The sequence below is a fragment of the Dendrobates tinctorius genome, unplaced genomic scaffold, assembly GCF_039654945.1.
Source record: "Dendrobates tinctorius isolate UK_male_01 unplaced genomic scaffold, ASM3965494v1 ptg000250l, whole genome shotgun sequence".
NCBI classification, from domain to species: Eukaryota; Metazoa; Chordata; class Amphibia; order Anura; family Dendrobatidae; genus Dendrobates; species Dendrobates tinctorius.
In genome coordinates, this window is record NW_027361917.1 from 42,123,927 (window position 1) to 42,144,134 (window position 20,208).

Genomic DNA, 20,208 nt, shown 5'->3' on the forward strand with positions numbered 1-20,208 from the left:
AGATTCAGAAACGTGTCCTGGTGTATGGCCCACACTATTAGCACAAATTATTTAGATTCAGAAACGTGTCCTGGTGTATGGCCCACACTATTAGCACAAATGATTTAGATTCTGAATTGTGGCCTGGTGTATGGCCCATACTATTAGCCCAAGCAATTTAGAACCTGAAAGGTCAATTTTACGTAGGATCCTATCTATCTGAACTATCTGACTAGCAGCATCAGTAGCAGCCACTCTGCACTGTTACACTGACAAAATAGCACAAAAACATGTCCACTTTTTATATGGAGAGGGACCTGTGTCTTTGGCAGCCTATGACAGAAGCCCTTGTGTCTGGACATTGTGGATGGTTTCTGCACCCTGATTGGTTGCTGGAATCTCCACATATTAAGTTAATTAAAAAATAAATAGTCTGCTACTACTCTGACTTCTCCCCAACATCTCCCTTCATCAAACATGTCCCCCCTCAATCATCATACAGCACCACTATCCTAGCCAAAGTCCTAATATAAGCATTAGTGGAAACTCGATCATTTACAGAACTTTGGCCGAATTTTGCAGAATTTGAAGAAAATGCTCAGGAATCCGACCATGAATCCGAATGTGCAATGTTGGTGCTGAATTTGAGATTGAACGTTTTCCAAACCAGTTCGCTCATCTCTACTGATGACCTCCAAAAATAATAGAGCTGGTGCTTCATCATTTTCAGTTTTCTGTCCACTTTATGGAACAGAAAGCTTGAAATAACATACCAGATCTGAAAGTAGCCTTAAATTGATTCAAATGTCTTTTTCTTCAGTAGGGTTTCACACAGCTGGTAAATAGGGCCTATTTAAGCAATTTTACTTTTTTGGGGAGTTTTGATCTGTCTGCACTTTTTAGATGAAACGTAAGCTTTTGTGGATCAGTGGTGTTTCCATCAGCTTCATGGGGTTTGATGGTGAACTGTCAGCAACAGACTTACGTTTGATCTTGCTAGAAAAATATTAGATGACAAGTGAAAGTGTAACCATTTCACAATTTTTATTCCAACTGAACGAATCCATAAATTCAAGAATAAAGTGATGTCAAATTAGGGCTAGTCACTGTTAATGACTTAAAGACTAAAGGCCCCGTCACACTAAACGATGTCCCAGCGATCCCACCAATGATCCGACATGATGGGATCGCTGGGACATCGTTAGGCTGATCGCTGGTGAGCTGTCACATAGACAGCCCCAGCGATCAGGACCAGCGACGCTGGTTTCTAATGTAAACGTCGGGTATCCTGGAGCCACGCGACTCCTGGATACCCATTGTTTACCTGGGAAACCAGCATACACGCTGGTTTCCCAGGTAAACAGCGGGTATCTAGGAGCCGCGTGACTCCTGGATACCCAACGTTCACCTTGGAAACCAGCGTGTACGCCGGTTTCCAAGGTAAACAGCGGGTATCTAGGAGCCGCGGCTCCTGGATACCCGACGTTTACATTAGCAACCAGCGTTGCTGATCGCTGGTCTCTCGCTGCCACACGCAGCGATGCGCGCTGGGCAGCGGGAGACCAGCGATCGAAAAACGGCCCAGGCCGCTCAAGCACAATCAGCAATAACCGGCAGGGGGGCCGGTCGCTGATCCCCGTCACACACAGCGATCTCGCTGGCGAGATCGCTGATGTGTCACAAAATCAGCGATCTCGCTAGCGAGATCGCTTAGTGTGACGGGACCTTTAGTCAAATAGTGCAGTACTTAATACATGATGAGGCACAAAGTTTTTGTTTCAGATACACTTTTATTTCAAGATCCAGAATATCTAAATACATCAATTTCTAATGTATATTCACTCATGTGCTCAGAGGTCAGTCATCTCATAGAGCTTGAGTACCAAGTAATCTGATGGAACTTGCAGAATGGTGGTCACAACTTCAGATAAAACCTAATATCCCCTTTGAGGTGCTCTTCAGTAACGGCAAGTGTGATATCTGCCCAGTAGGTAGTAGGAAACCTGTTGGGTGGCATTGATTGAAATGAGCAACAACAAACAAACACATAGTAAGCATGTCATGTAAACTACTGATAGTAAATGCAGTATGACCTGAAATCCAAAGCTATTTGGGGTGCCGACTTTAGGCTGTTCCTGGAAGAATGCTTAGTTAATGGGTGTATCTTTCCAGATCCTATAAAGACATGTGTTTGCCTCACTGCATTAAGTATAACCACAAACTGAACAAAATCAACTATACTAGGTTTAATTAGCCCAAAATATCACATATAGCCCAAAATATCACATACAAGAGATAAATACCACAACACCAAAAGCTGACCACATATTAACACTACATAGTAACTGAAGTGGGCAGCAACTAACAGAATGGTTTTTAACAGGGAAAAATGCAAAGTACTACATCTGGGCAATAAAAATGAAAAAAGCATACACAGAATGGGAGGAATAGGGCTAAGCAACAGCACATGTGAAAAAGACTTGGGTATACTAATAGATCACAGACTGAATATGAGTCAACAGTGTGATGCAACAGCAAAAAAGGCAAATGCAATTCTAGGATGTATTAACAGAAGCATACAGTCTAGATCACATGAAGTCATTATTTCCCTCTACTCCTCTTTGGTCAGACCTCATCTGGAATATTGTGTCCAGTTTTGGGCACCACATTTTAAAAAAGACATCAACAAACTGGAGCAAGTTCAGAAAAGAGCGACCAGAATGGTGACCGGTCTGCAAACCCTGTCTTATGAGGAAAGGTTGCAGGATTTGGGAATGTTTAGTTTGCAAAAGAGAAGACTGAGAGGAGACTTAATAGCTGTCTACAAATATCTAAAGGGCTGTCACATTGTAGAAGGATCAACTTTATTCTCATTTGCACAAGGAAAGACTAGAAGCAATGGGATGAAACTGAATGGGAGGAGATACAGATTAGATATTAGAAAAAACTTTTTGACAGTTAGAGTGATCAATGAGTGGAACAAGCTGCCACGAGAAGTGGTGAGTTCTCCTTCAATGGAAGTCTTCAAACAGAGGCTGGACAGACATCTGACTGGGATGATTTAGCGAATCCTGCTTTGAGCAGGGGGTTGGACCAGATGGCCCAGGAGGTCCCTTCCAACGCTACAATTCTATGATTCTATGAATACATCACAAAAAAAGAAGAACGGCATCAACACTGTATTAAAACTAATATTAGCACCGGTGACATTATGCAGAGGAGCTACGTAGATCGTGTACGTGCATATACTACAGGTATGAGCAATATAGTCATTAATTTTCGATTTTCTTCTTCATTCTGCACAGACCGCTATTACTGCTTCCAGTCAGGATTTCTCTGCAGAAAGTTGCATACACATCTATGACTGATCACGTCTACAGCACCATCCACACTTTTTCTCCCACGCATATATTGCACCAGATGAAGAAAAAATTGCAATAGTACCGACCATTTGTGATGCACAGTAACAGTATCTCCCTTTTAGCCCCCCCCAATGGCAATAGTACTAGCAATAATATATGCAGACGTGATGTCTTAGTTTTGTCACCCTCTCTTAGTGGAAATGTCCCACTCTCTGGCCCTATATAATATCATCAGCCTTACTAAAGTTATGTATCTTTGTAATATATTATTTTACCTTATTTTGCCTTTTTCTATTATGGTGTTTTTTAACACCGTGCTGAATGTGCTGATTTGTTTTCCTCATTCATTCTGTTTTAGTATTTGATTTGAACTGCAGGTCTAGCTATTATCCACACAGTTTACTCTGGAAAAACATCCGACCCATCTGTACTGCTCCCTGTGAAGTTACAGCATCCTTCTGTTCCTAACTCCGTTCGACTCCCACACTAAGAGCGTCTGCCAGGCTACGAGTCGCCACATCTTCTCTACTGTTCTGGCTCACTGTACTGATGTCCAATAGCCGTGGATAACTTGGACTTTAACTACTTAACGTTGTGTGGCTGCCGAGCCATCCATCGTCCATAGCCCATGTGGACACTTTGGGCACCCTGGCCCCATCTGAGCTAACTTTCTTCTAACCTAGCCTTAACTTCCGGCAGGCCCTCCTACACTTAACCCTATCCTACAAAGAGCTCTACATACTAAAGTGGCCCCCTCTAGTGTCCAAAGGGTGCACTAGACTTTCCCTACCTAAAACAAAGCATTATACAATGAAACACAACATATTTACAGCAAATGGCGACACATATAACAGTGCGGCAATACCATTGATTCAGGGTGATAATACATGATGACATGTAGCAGTACCACTGGATTAATATAAAAACATTAAGAACACTAAAGGAGGCAGAGCAAGGAAATTGTATCATTCTATCCCCTTACAACAGCAAGCAGAGGAAGATGTGCAGGCTGGATCTTATGTATACCTAAGGCCAGACAGGATATTGCTAAAGGTAAACGTAAAGCAATCATTCTATTAATCTCATCTGTATCTCAAGGTCTCAAGCCATTGTGCTCCCAGCAACTATGCCCATTGTGTGGATAGGGATAGTAGACCCAGGGGAGCCATCACTACAGAGGGTCTCACATGCCATCTCAGGTGACGAGGCTCAGCCAGAGTGAGGCAACCCCACCAATGAACAGTTAGCTTTGGGAGGGGAGTGTTTCCCAAGGGCCTGGCTCAATTCCGGGGTGAAGCTTGGGGTATTAAGGACTGACAAAGAAATGTTGCTGGGGTGACGTTTAGAGGAAAGGATGCAGGCTGAGGTGAATGGATGGATGGCCTATGGAGTTTTAGAAATCGGATGCCAGATGGGCAGGAATGGATCCCCCTGCTACAGTTGAGGGATCTATCATCTGGATTTCATAAACTTTCTTAAGGATTGCTAGTCCTGGATACATGGACATTGGTTGTGTTATTTTTTTTTTGTCTGGAGGAGCCTGGACTTTAACTGCAGACTAAAGTGGCGGGTGATACAAAATCTATGGGCCAACCAAAAGGTGGGAGGTAGTGAATATCGCCTGGTATGGGGGCAGTGGGATTATCGGCCATGGGAATGGATTTTGTGGACAGCGTACATTGTATTTTGGCCATCTACATGGATCTGTTGTAAAACCATGTACGTATGGAATAAAAAAGTAGTTGCATCGTTAACTTGCCTAGGTGATTATTACAACCCACAACCTCAGATCTTCACAAGTGGTGGCAGCTGGTGGGATCACCTATCTCTGGACAGCATACCAGGGAAAGTTAGGTGACTTGGCAGAAGAGATAGCAGACTCCATCTACAAGAGGCTCAAGAAGGAGCTCAAAGCCCTTTGCTCTGAGAGAGAGCTAGAGTGATTGCTGGAGGATAGCTGGGTGACCCTAGAGCAACATTTGGACAACTGAGACTGTGAACGACCACATAAGGGGGGACCACAGCCTAGGGTTGTAATCCAGATGGCGAACGATAGACTGACTGAGCTGAGGCATATGCTGGAGAGTGGGTCATAGAGATAGAGGGGGCAGCAATGTTAAGCAAAGATCTGGGCATGCATGTAGCAGCGCCCCTACCCACCCAGTGCAGAGAACAGTGGATAACAGGAGAGAGAGTTCTGCATCTTTAAGGTACCAGGATATACCTGAAGCCAGCAGTTGCAATGAACTCCTGTGCCCGCTGCTAAAGAGGAATGAATATTCACTGCATCCCACGCCCATGGACATGGAGGGCAATGAATATTCATTTCCTTTTATAAGCGTCTTTGCATAATTGGCCCCCAAACCCAGTCCTGGTATGCATGGCTCCATCCTTATGATTGGCCCCCACCCTGGTATGTATGGCCCCATTAGAGAACATTCAAAAATACAAACCATTACACTTACCTTCCCTGCTCTCTCTTGCAGCATCTTGTTCCGATGCCAGCTTTCAAGCTGCCCATGGAAGAGACGTCATGCACTGCTTGCAAGAGGAAGGGCAGCTATTGGAATACTCACTGCTCTGTACATCGGGGCTGTGCGTGCAGAGAGCAGTGAGTATTCATTGCTCTTCAGTAGCACGTACAGTGTCAGCCAGAGCCTTCCTGCAGCTGCCGGCAGTCACGTGTGCCGCTACTTTAGAGAAATGAATATTCACTGCATTCCACTCGCATGGGCATGGAGAGAGGTGAATATTAATTACTCTGAAGTAGAGGCACACGTGACCGCCCGACAGCTGCAGAAAGACTCCAGGCTGACACTGAAGAGCAGTGAATACTAACTGCTTTAAGATTTTATGAACAGCTTGGTTCTCCTCTCTCTTGTAGTGTGTAAGCTCTTATGGGCAGCAGGGCTCTCTCTCTCTCTCTCGAACACTTCAGCAAAGCTGGTGAATTTAAATTTAAAAAGATCTGCTGATCTATAGTTTTGGTCTTTATTAGTGATGGGCGAGCCCTAAAATGCTCGGGTCGACCAAATGGAAAGCTCGGGTGCTCGACCCGAGCAACGAACCCAATGTAAGTCTATGGGAAGCTCGAGCATTTTTTTGGCGGCCCCCCCAGTGGTCTGCAGAGGGACTAGAAATTTCAGAAATCGATGGGAACAGCATAGAGAAGACCCCTGGAAGCATTTCTGACTCCCAGGTCACTGCTGTGAACAATGTTGTCAGTCTTAACGCCACTTTTACAGACTCACAATAAAACATACAAAAACTAAACCAAAATGGATTTTCCTGGGAAATACGTTAAGGAATATCCTTTCCAGAGTAATGACTTGTATATAAGGCAAAATAAATAACCAAAACCAAAATTGCTCCTCCACACCTTGGACTATGTTCACACATAGCATTTTGATGCGTTTTTGAACTTTAGCATTGCTTTCAACCAAGACAAGTGCATTCACTGAGAAATGTTATTTTAACATTTTACAACCTTATCTGGCCATGTGGTGTGTGACACATCATCAGACACATTCTGTTTCATTTATGAAGGAGGGACTCTGAAAGTCACAAAGCATATTTTTATAGGGCCATCAGATGACCTTTACTATTCTTAAAGGACCAGCAGTCGGCACTCACTATTCTTAGAGCCATCAGCCGACTATGCTTTGTTGTTCCCATTATTAAACAGTGGGTCTCCTATACTGTTGTTGTGTATGCAGTGAGTGGCAGGGCTGCCCAAATCTTGTATGCACTCCAATACCCCTTTGAAGAGACGTAGAGGAGGGCCTCCTGAAAACAATGTTCCAATTATTAGGACGTCGGTCTCCCATACTGTTTACCTTAGCAGTGAATGCAAGGGCTGCCAAAAATTTGGAGGCACTCCAATGCCCCTTGGAAGAAATGTGGAGGATGGCCTCATAAAAAAAAGTTCCCATTAGAGCGGGTATGTGTGGGTGTGAAGAGGTGCATGGGAATAGACCTCCCAAAAAAAGACAGTGGATTTGAGTTTGTTACGCTGCTGTTCGGTGGTGTAGAGTTGTCTGGCCCAATCCAGCCCTTGTTCATTTTTATAAGAGTCAGCATTTTCAGTTGACAGGCAGATGTGCTTATCAGTTAGTTCCATCAGCGGCACTAAAAACCCACTCTGACAAAACGCTAGCGGCAGGGCAGGCCAGGACCTCCAAGACACAGAGAAACAGTTCATGCCACATGTCCAGCTTGGATACCCAATAATTAAAAGGCACAGAGGAATCACGGAGGACATTGGTACGGTCAGAAAGGTACTCCCTCAGCATCTTCCAACACTTTGCACTTCTTGTGAGAGTACCTTAGGGCCGGGCCTGTGCGATGGGAGGGTCTGAGAAAACTCTCCCAGAACTTTGAGAGTGTTCCCCTGCCTCTGCTGGATTGTAGTTGTGTCTCTCTCTCCTGTACTCCTTGGTTGTCCAACGAACTGTGACCTCTGCCGCCAGCGTTTTCAGATGCAAATGTTTTAAATAAATCCACAACAAGGGCCTTCTGGTACTGCGCCATTTTAGTAGACCTGTCTGCTTCGGGAATAAGAGATAGAAAGTTCTCCTTGTAGTATTGGTTTGAAGTGTCACCAACCAGTAATTACTGACACCCAAAATTTTGAGAAGGTGAGGGTCACGGGAAAGGCAGCATAACATAACATCAGCCATTCATGCCTGACTTCTTACAGCTAAGACTTCCATGTCCTCAACAAGAGGACGACTGACCATGCTCTCCTCCTCCTCCATGTCCTCAACCATCCACGCTGAACAGAAGGTATGACATTTGTGCAGGTAGTACCATCTATAGTGCATGAAATTAGCTCCTGTTATTCCTCCTCCTTTTCCTCATTGTCAACCAAACCATGTTGGGATGAGAGGAGGCTGGTATGTGTAATCACCCTGTATGGTTCCTTGCTCCATTTCATCGTGCTCCGTATGCAATGCATCCTCTTTGATTGTGAGCAGAGAGGGTTTCATAACACAAAGAAGCAGGATGGTGACTCTAATTATGGCATCATCGCCGCTCGCCATCTTGGTGGAGTACTCACAGTTTTGGAGGATGATATGTCTGACATCCATGTCCATTCCTGAGGTCTTATGTGTGGAGTCTGAACTGAATACCAACGGCCTTGTTGATGCTGGTAGACAACGACTGCCCTCTTCTGCTCACAAATCCTTCCCAACAACTGCATTGTAGAGTTCCAATGTGTGGGGACATCACACACCAGTCGGTGAGCCGGAGGCTGCATGGCAAAGACGACAGAAGCTGTAGCTGACTTTTTAAAATGGGCACACAGGCGGCGTACTTTGACAAGCAGATCTGGAAGCTCCAGATACGCTTTGAGAAACCGCTGAACCACGAGGTTAAGCACATGGCCAGGCATGGTACGTGTATGAGCTCGCTTCACCTCAGAGCCGCCACCAGGTTCCGGCCATTGCCATGCACAACCGTGCCTGGCTGTAGGTTTAGCAGTGTCAGCCACACATCTGCCTGCTCTTTCAGAGCTGTCCACAACTCTTCAGCATTGTGTGGTTTGCCACCTAAGCATATTAGCTTCAGCACTGCCTGTTGCCGTTGGCTGAGGCAGTGCTGCAGTTCTTGCAGATTGTGACTAATGTGGTCATTTTGGAGATAGAGGATGAGGTGAAGGAGCTATAGACTGTGGGGGCAACACTGATTGACCTAGGGCCCGCAATCCTCGGCGTCGGGAGGACGTGTTACATTTCAAGGTCCGACTGGGTCCTAGCTTCCACTATGTTAACCCAGTGTGTCGTCAGGGAGATGTACCATCCCTGCCCACAAGCACTTGTCCACGTCTCCACGGTTAGGTGAACTTTCTCAGTAACTGCATTGTTGATGGCATGGTTAATGTTGTGGGACACGTGCTTGTGTAATGGGGGATGGCACACCGGGAGAAATAGTGGCAGCTGGGGATCGAGTACCTTAGGACAGCTGCCGCCATCAGGTTGCTGAAATCTTCCATCTCCACGAGCCTAAAAGGCAATATTTCAAGCTCAAGCAGTGGCGAAATGTGGGAATTTAGTAGTGGGGCGTTGGCTGCGTATTTGTGCTTGCATTCCAAGGACTGGGGTTTGGACAGCTGAATGCTGCGCTAGGACAAGGACGTAGATGTGCTTGATGATGGTGCTAGTTGAGTGTGCAACGACAGGTGCAGTGCAGGAGGCATCTTCGCATGCACCATGGACAGGGGATTGGCTTGCATGCACAACAGTGGAAGAAGGAGTGGTATCACCCACAGACACTGTTCTTAGACCCTCGGGTTTGGCCCACAAAGTCAAGTGCTTTGCTGCCATGTGCCTGATCATGCTGGTGTTGGCCAGGCTGGTAGTTTTGCTACCCATGCTAAGGCTGGCCTGGCAGGTGGTGCAAATGGCCTTTTTGGGGTTATCAGCAGAGTCTTTAAAAAACAACCACACTCTGGAAGACCTAACAGTTGGACTAGCAACTTCTGTCATGTTGGTGTTACAGGGAACGGTTGCCCGCCTTCTGTCTGTGGCAACCACACTGCTTCTTCCTGCCTGTTGGGGTGCTATGCCTCCCTCCCTCTGTGTGCTGCTATCCTCGCTCTGCATGTCCTCCTGTCAGGTTGGGTCTTTTACTATATCATCCACCGTCATGTCTTCCACTTCCACACCCTGGTCCTCATCCTGACTTTCTGGCAATTGTGTCTCATCATCATCCACCTCTTGTGACACTTTCCCACAATTGCCTTCATTTGAACGTGGTTGCTCAAATATTTGGGCATCGCTACATGCAATCTCCTCTTGCCCCACTTCAAGTGGACCGGACGAGAGGCCCAAATCTATAAATGGAAAAGTGAACAGCTCTTTGGAGTGTCCAAGTGTGGGATCAGTTGTCTCTAGGCACTCAGCATGGTGGGAGATAGGAGGATCAGGGTGAGGAGTATACGGTCCAGACTCTTGGCTGCTGAGACTTGACCAAGTGGAAGACAGGGTGGTCAAGGTGGTGGCAAAGTCACTTGAAGCATTATTCGCTATCCAACCAACAACCTTATGACACTGCACTGGTTTCAAAAGTGGTGTGCTGCTGTCCCCTAGCAATTGGGACAGGAAGTTCAGGTGAGAAAATGTGGGTGTTTGTTGTTGCACAATTTCAGCTTGCCTACGGCCTCGGCCTCTGCATGCACCATCACCATCACTTCCAGTTCTCTGTTCCTTGCCACGTGCCTTGCCCATTTTAAATGGAGGACAATATTTTCCACATTCACTACGAATGACTGAATTTGGAGGGAACTTATATGTGATCCGTGTGACAGAAGCCACAGTTTTAAATAGCTGGCCTAACTATTTTTATCAGTGTTCACACCACTAAATGTATAAAAAAAACTCTGCTGTAAAAAAATACAAACGTATAAAAATGCAGCAGAGTACTTTTATATGTGTGTTTTACTGTGTTTCAGTCTTCTGGTGGTATGAACACTGTGCTACAGACTTGTTCACTGTGTGCATGACCCATGTGTTTGTATTCAATTGGTTTCTTGTTTCTGCAAGATTAGGGAGGTTTCCACCCCTCCCTTCTGGGTCATGCACATAAAAGCTGTCTTCTACAGCGTGTCCACATCGGACACTACCTGTCTGAATCCTGCTCACATAGGTACTATACACATGATCAGGTTTTTAAATACATCAGTTAGGGACTGCTCTGATGGGGTTACCTTGACGTTTGGTAGAGCGGCTTAGAATACATTTTTTGCAAAAAACGTATCAACCAAATACCCTGTTTTATTATCTTTTTACTAACACTTGCTATTTACTGTTACTTTTTTTGCAGCAGAGTATGTTTATACGTTTGTTTTACTGTATTTTTCTGTGTTTCGGAAGAGTACCGAGTAGTGGCGAGCATGCTCGCTTATCACAAGTCTTTATCAAATATTTATAAGTCATGTGGTGATCAAAATTTCTTCTGAATTTGCCTGTGTTAGAAGTCTTTGATAGAAGGGTCCAAATGAGGTTTCGCAAAGGTAGTACTCACAAAGGTCATGGCCATCTAAGATATGTTAATAGAGATGACCATATTGATTAAATGCACATTCAATTTGAGTTGAATTATGAGATTCACAGTCCTTGTGAATTTACAATTCAATTTGAGCAATTTTTCAAAAAACTGACTGTTGCCATTTTACACATTGCAGAAGATTGCATCAGCTACAGAAGTGAAATGGCAAGAACAGCCACTTAGAAGTCCTTATAATGCTTTGCAGCTTTCTTATCACATAGTAAAGTGCAACCAATCTGAAGGGACTATCATAGCCTATCTAATAGTCTAGGTAGAGAATGAAGCAGTCTTTTTAGTGTGATTCAAAATAATGAGTCATAGTTCAGCAACATAGAAAGGCAGAGAAAGCCCTACAGCATTGGACAAATATTCCATACAGTAATCTGCCCTCACCTCTGTTAAACAGGCCTACTTCACAACCTTCGTATCTTCCTTATCCTACAATCCCAAACAGTTATTCAAAACTTTCAACTCCCTCCTCCGCCCACCACTGCCCCCTCCAACCTCTCTCATCTCTGCTGAGGACTTTGCCACACACTTCAAAAATAAGATCAACCAAACAAGGCAAGTCTTCATTGTTCAACCACCACAACCCCTTTGTATACCAGACCAATGCCCAAACCCCATAACCTCCCTCTTCAACACCACTGAAGGGGAGCTTAATCGTCTCTTCTCCAAATCGCACCTCACAACCTGTGCACTTGACCCCATCCCATCTCACCTCACCACCACACTTGTCCCATCCCTAATCCACCTCTTCAACCTATCGCTAACGTCCGGTACCTTCCCTTCTGCTTTTAAACATGCCACAATCACGCCTATCCTTAAAAAGCTAACCCTCGACCCAACCGCTACATCCAGCTGTCGCCCAATATCACTGCTCCCATTCGCTTCCAAACTCCTGGAGCTGCACATCCACGCTGATCTTTCCTCCCACCTCTCATCTAACTTGCTCTTTGACAATCTACAATCTGGTTTCCGCCCCCTTACTCCACTGAGACAGCCCTGACCAAAATTACTAACGACCTACTTACAGCCAAAGCAAATGGACAATACTCTATACTCCTGCTTCTAGACCTGTCCTCTGCATTTGACACAGTTGACCACTGCCTTCTACTACAGATCCTTTCCTCCTTTGGCATCAAAGACCTCGCCCTATACTGGATCTCCTCATACCTTTCAAACCGCACATTCAGCGTCTCCCACACTACCTCCTCATCTCACCCTCTCTCTGTTGGAGTCCCCCAAGGCTCTGTTCTAGGACCCCTACTCTTCTCAATTTATACCCTTGGCCTGGGTCAACTCATAAAGTCCCATGGATTCCAGTACCACCTTTATGCTGACGACACTCAGATCTACCTCTCTGGCCCAGACGTCACCTCTCTGCTGTCCAGAATCCCGGAGTGTCTATCAGCCATATCCTCCTTCTTCTCCTCTTGCTTCCTCAAGCTCAATGTGGACAAATCTAAACTCATCATCTTTCCTCCATCTCACAGATCTTCCTTACCTGACCTATCTATCACAATTAATGACATCACGCTTTCCCCAGTACCGGAAGTCCGCTGCCTCGGAGTAACCCTTGACTCTGCCCTGTCCTTCATACCACACACCCAAGCTCTTTCTACCTCCTGTCGCCTCCAGCTCAAAAATATTTCCAGAATCTGTCCTTTCCTCAACCCTCAATCTACTAAAATGCTTGGGCACGCCCTCATCATCTCCCGCCTCGACTACTGCAACATCCTTTTCTGTGGTCTCCCTGCTATCACCCTCGCACCTCTCCAGTCCATCCTTAACTGTGCTGCCTGGCTAATTCATCTCTCTCCTCGCTACCCCTCCACTTCTCCCCTCTGCAAATCTCTTCACTGGCTTCCATTCCCTCAGCGTATCCAGTTCAAATTACTAATACTGACCTGCAAGGCCATCTATAACCTGTCTCCCCCATATGTCTCTGAAATAATCTCCCGATACCTTCCCTCACATAATCTCCGGTCATCCCAAGACCTCCACACTTATTCGCTCCTCATCCAACCATCTCCAAGACTTCTCCCGAATAGCCCCCATCCTCTGGAATTCTTTGCCCCAACATGTCCGACTATCAACCACATTCGGATCCTTCAGAGGGAACCTGAAAACCCCCCTCTTCAAGAAAGCCTACAGCCTGCAATGACCCCACTACCTCCTCACCACTACCGGAGATATCACCTCAACCAACACCGGAACTGCAGCAACCCACCAACCTACTGTCTCCTTCCCCACCATCCTGTAGCATGTAAGCCCGAAAGGGCAGGGTCTTCTCCCCTCTGTATCAGTCTGTCATTGTAAGTTTGCTTACTGTAAGTGATATCTGTGATTTGTATGTAACCCCTTCTTATGTACAGCACCATGGAGTCAATGGTGCTATATAAATAAATAATAATAATAATAATATGTTGTAAAACTTCAGCAGTGAAGAAGATTACTGAAGTAACCTGTGATTAATAGACACTCAATTTGTAGCTGTAGAGAGAAATAAGGTGATGCTAGAATCAGCAGTGCCAGACTCATGATGAGTGATTTGGTGTAGCTGGTATCTGTTTTTTTTTTTAATTCATATTGCCCTTTAAAGCAGAAGCAAGGCAGCACAATATTTAAAACAAAAAACTCTGAAATCAATGTCAATCATAGACAATTTGCTTTCTAGTCAAAAGTGATTACATTGAGTTTTTGAATTTTTTGTGCAATCATTCTTGTGAAGTAAGAATACAATAATTGTCTTTTTGTTTTTTTTTATACAAAAGCAAATTCCTCAAAATCCTGACATTTAACTGAGACTGTGTACCGCACAAAGTGTCTGTGCCACAAGCTATTTCTTTTAGCATATTTTTCTGAGTATTTAAATTTTACATCTATACACACCACACCAAAAAGGCCCTTTGTTGCAGGTGTTGATGCTGTTATTTTTCTCATCAATTTTAGAAAAGTGATTGAATTTTCTTAAAAATGTAGAAAAAAAATGTAGAAATGTAATTTTGAGTGTCTGTTTTCACACACCTGTTTTATTAGTCAAAATTTAAAACTGTACACAGCACACCTTATACTGTGGATTTTTAATATTTTGCTTCTTGTACCTAGCATTTATTTTTATGTCCTTTTTGTCAAGTTTTGAAAAATTGGAGTTGAAAAGATTGTCAAAAGTTCATTTTAGTTTCTATAATGTACGGTACACGAAAAAGTGGCAATTCCAATGACAGGGTAGTATAAAAGAAAAAAGCCCGTAACGTCACTAAAATTGTGAGAATTGCTAGTAGGAGCGGAAGCAGCACCATCACTGACACCAGCCATCATGGCAATAGCACTACCAAACACAGGCCACAATTGGTCTTCTTTGCCTTCAGTAAACATATTAGTAGGGAGGAAGAGCAGGGCTTTATGGCATATATGGCACATCATGTGTTTATCACAAAACGATGTTACCTATGACAGTGACACCGTAGTCTGAGTCAATGTCTTGCAAATAGTGATCTGTGTGATCACAAATGATTGAGAACTTTTGTACCATTTTTAATTAAAAAAACCCATGAAAAGTCTGTCAGCGTGCAATGCTATTAAATGGGCCATTAGTTAAAATAATTTACCATTTGATACTATATTAAGGCCACTTTGACATTACAATGCTGAGTTTGTCTTAAAGAACTTGAAATGGATTGTATAGAGTCCTACGAAACCTCACACTGTTACAGACATCTTTCTAGAGCATTTGTAGGTTTGGCAGTATTGTGATTTTTAGAGAATCAATTCACTGCAGATCTAAGTTTTTCAGTTTTTTTTTTCTTGAGTTTCATTTAGTCTGGGGCAATGTATAAGAATGAGGAAACTGTATCAAATTCTTTGCCTATTTTTGGGACAGTATGGTATGCCTGTGTGTACTGTTATGGTGTGGGAATAGAGTTTCCGTAAACAGGATGTTTTCAAGATAATGGTTATTATAGGTATGACATTTCTGCCGGACTTGGAGTATTTCATACTTTCTACTACAGCAGATAAGCAAATGATGTAGCTGCTGGTGATACTACTTCAAAGGCACTACCACCGACACAGTGAATATATAGTTGAAAAGTCCTGTTCTATTTAGGGAATCTGCACACCATATAAGGGATTACAGTTCCAGTAAATTCAACTACTCACATTTGACGTTGCCTATCTTGCAGTTCTTCACTTGCTCAAGTTTACTCTCCAAAAATTGGCCCAGATACTGTATATTGAGTTCCTGTATTTTCTATCACTCTTCTCATCGATTTCTCAACCTATAAACAAACTCCTAATTTGCTTAATTGTGGTTCCACTGTTTGTCCACATGCAGTATCAGTGCCCCCAAATAGTTATAGGGGGGTCTGGGGGTGGTCAGCCGGGGCACGTGCCCCGGGGCGCAGCCGGCATATGGGCGCAGTTGGGCCTCCTAGTGCAGCGGTCCGAACTGTCTCCCCCGGTGGATGCATTCTGCCAACCTCTGGACTGGGGTGGCTGTCAAGCTGACAGCCGTCAGAGAGAAGCTGCAGCGTGCCAGCTCCCACAGATTAATTGTACTCGCATCTTTCAGATGTGAGTACAATCGAAAGCTCTGACCGCTGGATCAGAGTGACGCTTAGCAGCATGATCAGGTTATCTGATAACGCTGCTGACGTCACTCACCAGCGCACAGAAGATATAAGAGGAAAGGTGATAAGTGATCATGGGCTGAGGCGCTGAAGGCACCAAAGATGCAGTGTGGGGGGATTTAGTGGGTGTGTGTTTGTGGGGATGCAGCAGGGGGATGCAGTTTAAGAGGACAATGTGAAGAGAGGGCCCAGTATGGAAAGGAGAGGTCTTACGTACCATAAGAGGGAGAGTGAGGGTGATATTTTGTGCAGGAAATATAGTGAGGGCAATTATTTATTTATGCTCAGCGTAGGGCATAAATTTTTATTTAAGAGCTTTATAATCACAATGCTGACTAATTATCATGTTTTTATTTGTTAGGAGCATTAACCCCTTAGTGACAGAGCCATTTTGCAGCTTAATGACCAGGTCAATTTTTACAATTCTGACCACTGTCACTTTATGAGGCTATAACTCTGGAACACTTTAACAGATCCCGCTGATTCTGAGAATGTTTCTTTGTGACATATTGTACTTCATGCTAGTGGTAAAATTTCATCGATATGACTTGTGTTTATTTATGAAAAAATTGGAAATATGGCAAATTTTTAAAATTTTGCAATTTTCAAACTTTAAATTTTTATGTCCTTAAATCAGAGAGATATGTCACACAAATTAATAAATAACATTTCCCACTTGTCTACTTTACATCAGCCCAATTTTTGAAACAATTTTTTTGTTAGAAAGTTATAATGGTTAAAAGTTGACCAGCTATTTCTCATTTTTACAACAAAATTTACAAAACCTTTTTTTAGGGACCACATCACATTTAAAGTCACTTTGAGGGGTATACATTCAAAAAATGCACAAAAGTGACACCATTATAAAAACTGGACCCCTCAAGGTGCTCAAAACCACATTCAAGAAGTTAACTCTTTACGTGCTTCACAGGAACTGAGACAATGTGAAAGGAAAAAATTAACATTTAACTTTTTTTTACAAAAAATTTATTTCAGAACCAATTTTTTTTATTTTCATAAGTGTTACATGAGAAAATGAACCAAAAAATGTGTTGTGCAATTTCTCCTGAATACGCCGCTACCCCATATGAGGGGGTAAACCACTGTTTGGGCGCATGGCAGAGCTCGGAAGGGAAGGAGCGCAGTTTGACTTTTTCAATGCAGAATTGGCTGGAACTGAGATCGGACGACATGTTGCATTTGGAGAGCCCCTGATGTGCCTAAACAGTGGAAACCCCCACAAGTGACCCTATTTTGGAAACTAGACCGACCAAGAAGCTTATCTAGACGTGTTTTGAGCACTTTGAGCCCCCAAGTGCTTCACAGAAGTTTTTAACGCAGAGCCATGAAATAAAAAATCATTTTTTTTCCACAAAAATGATAATTTAGCCCCCAATTTTTTATTTTCCAAAGTGTAACAGGAGAAATTAGACACCCAAAGTTGTTGTGCAATTTGCCCTGAGTACGCTGATATCCCATATGTGGGGGAAATGACTGTTTGGGTGCACGGCAGAGCTCAGAAGGGAGGGAGCACCATTTGACTTTTTGAACGCAAAATTGACTGGAATCAATGGTGGCACCATGTCACATTTGGAGACCCCCTAATGTGCCTAAACAGTGGAAACCCCTCAATTCTAACTCCAACCCTAACCCCAACACATCCCTAACCCTAATCCCAACACTATCCATAACCCTAATCACAACCCTAACTTCAACACACCCCTAACCCTAATCCCACCCCTAAAGGTATGTTTCCACCCTGTGTGCTGGCAGCGCTTTGGACGCAGCAAACACCCGGGTCCGCCAAAACGCTGCCGGCTTTTGTGCGTGCGGTGATTCCAGGTGTGCTCATTGAACACATGCTAAATCACAGCATCCTATCCATAGACTGGGTTATTTATCTTGCAGAGATGGAGTGTCTCCACAAGATAAATAGACATGCCGCAGCCTAGAAAGATGCGCTGCATGTCCGTAATTTCGGGTGTGACACCCGCGTCCCTGCACGCATAGTGGAGATGGGATTTCATAAAATCCCCTCCACTATGCTGTAACATCTGGACGCTGCAGATTGAACGCAGCGTTCAATTTGCAGCAAATCCTTACAACATACGCTACATGGAAATATACCCTAACCCTAATCCCAACCCTAATCCCAACCCTAACTCTAATCCCAACTGTAACCCTAACTTTAGCTCAATTGTAACCTTAATGGAAAAATGGAACTAAATATATATTATTTTATTTTCCCTAACTAAGAGGGTGATAAAGGGGGGTTATTTACTTTTTTATTTTGATCACTGTGATAAACCATATCACAGTGATCAAAATGTACCTGAATTAATGGAATCCGCCGAGTGCCGGCCAGCTGATCTCGGCAGGTGCAGTGCGCATGCGCCCGCCATTTTCTTTACAGGAAGAAGATGCCGGGAGCTGCGGGAGATGTGAGAGGACAGGGGGACACCGGGAGGTATGGAAGACTGATCGGGGGACACAGAGACCCTATTTCTCTCCCCTCTGATGCGAAATCACGGCTTTTTTTGTTGCGGTTGCCGTTATACGGTTAATAACGGCGATCACAACACCGGGGTCGGTAAATACTGACTCAAATCATGTTCTCTGGGGGGTGCTATTTTTAATTGACGGTGCTGTGGTTTAAGTACCCTTAACTACCACCGATAAAAGGCGTATCGGCAGTTGTTGAGGGGTTAAAGAGGTTGTCCAAGTTTGTGCTGAGTCTGCAGTCATTCTTTGTGACTTCAGACTTCTGCATGCTACCAGGATTATCTTGTGTCGGCGACTTACATAAACGTCTTGTCGTAATGTGGCCAGAAGTATACATAACCTTCCACTCTTGCCACCGGCAAGGGAGAATCCTAAAAGTGCGCAGTGCAAGCGCTGTGACATTAAGTAACTGCAGACTTTGATCTCAAACCTGGACGCACCCTTTAATTATAAAATAAAGCCCTATAGCCAATCCTAACAGTACAACCAATACCAGATTCATCGTAACATTAACACCGAGTATACACACACCCTATAAGTGCATTTAACCACTCCACTGTGAAATATTAGAGAGCCAGAGAACCACAGGAGTTTTTAGAATAAAATGTAGTCTTTATTAACATATACAAGAGATAAAATTACAAGACACATGCATAGACAATGAATTCAATGTATACACCAAAGCCGGAAAAATGTGATGCTGCGCTCACCATAAATACCAGCCACAATAGTGTGACCCCAGTAGCCAATCTCCCATGTCTTAAAGATCAAAAATAGACCAAATAAAATCCCATTGTGAAAGTAACTCATGGTGCCATAATAGGATTAGGCTTACCATATAGCCTGATTATCCTGCTTTAAAGGCAACCACCATATAAAGGTAGATACACGAATGGGACAAAAAAGTGGGAGAGACAACATGAGGGGCGGCAGAAAATACTCACATCAAGGAGCGCAGACACCACAGCCTGGGACACCCCGACGCGTGTTTCGCCAACCAGCGTTTAGCTTTCTCGAGGGGAAGTGCACTAGACGTGGGTGCAGGGCCTTTTAACAACATCACAATTAGGTCACCTGATCATCAGCTGATCTGTTCCTCAAGCGCCGTGTGTAGGCGGCGCATGCGCAGTTCCCCAACATCCCCCAACCCCGAACACTGGGCGGTGCCTGGCCGGAAAGCGAGTGAGGACGGGAAGTCCCCAGTCACGATCAGACACAGGCTGTGCCAAATTTTAACAATGTCACAATTAGGTCACCTGATCATCAGCTGATCTGTTCCTCAAGCGCCGTGTGTAGGCGGCGCATGCGCAGTTCCCCAGCATCCCCCAACCCCGAACACCCGGCGGTGCCTGGCCGGAAAGCGAGTGAGGACGGGAAGTCCCCAGTCACGAACAGACACAGGCTGTGCCGATCTGCTTATGATCAGGTGACCTAATTGTGACGTTGTTAAAAGGCCCTGCACCCACGTCTAGTGCACTTCCCCTCGAGAAAGCTAAACGCTGGTTGGCAAAATGCGCGTCGGGGTGTCCCAGGCTGCGGTGTCTGCGCTCCTTGATGTGAGTATTTTCTGCCGCCCCTCATGTTGTCTCTCCCACTTTTTTGTCCCATTCGTGTATCTACCTTTATATGGTGGTTGCTTATACTTTAAAGCAGGATAATCAGGCTATATGGTAAGCCTGATC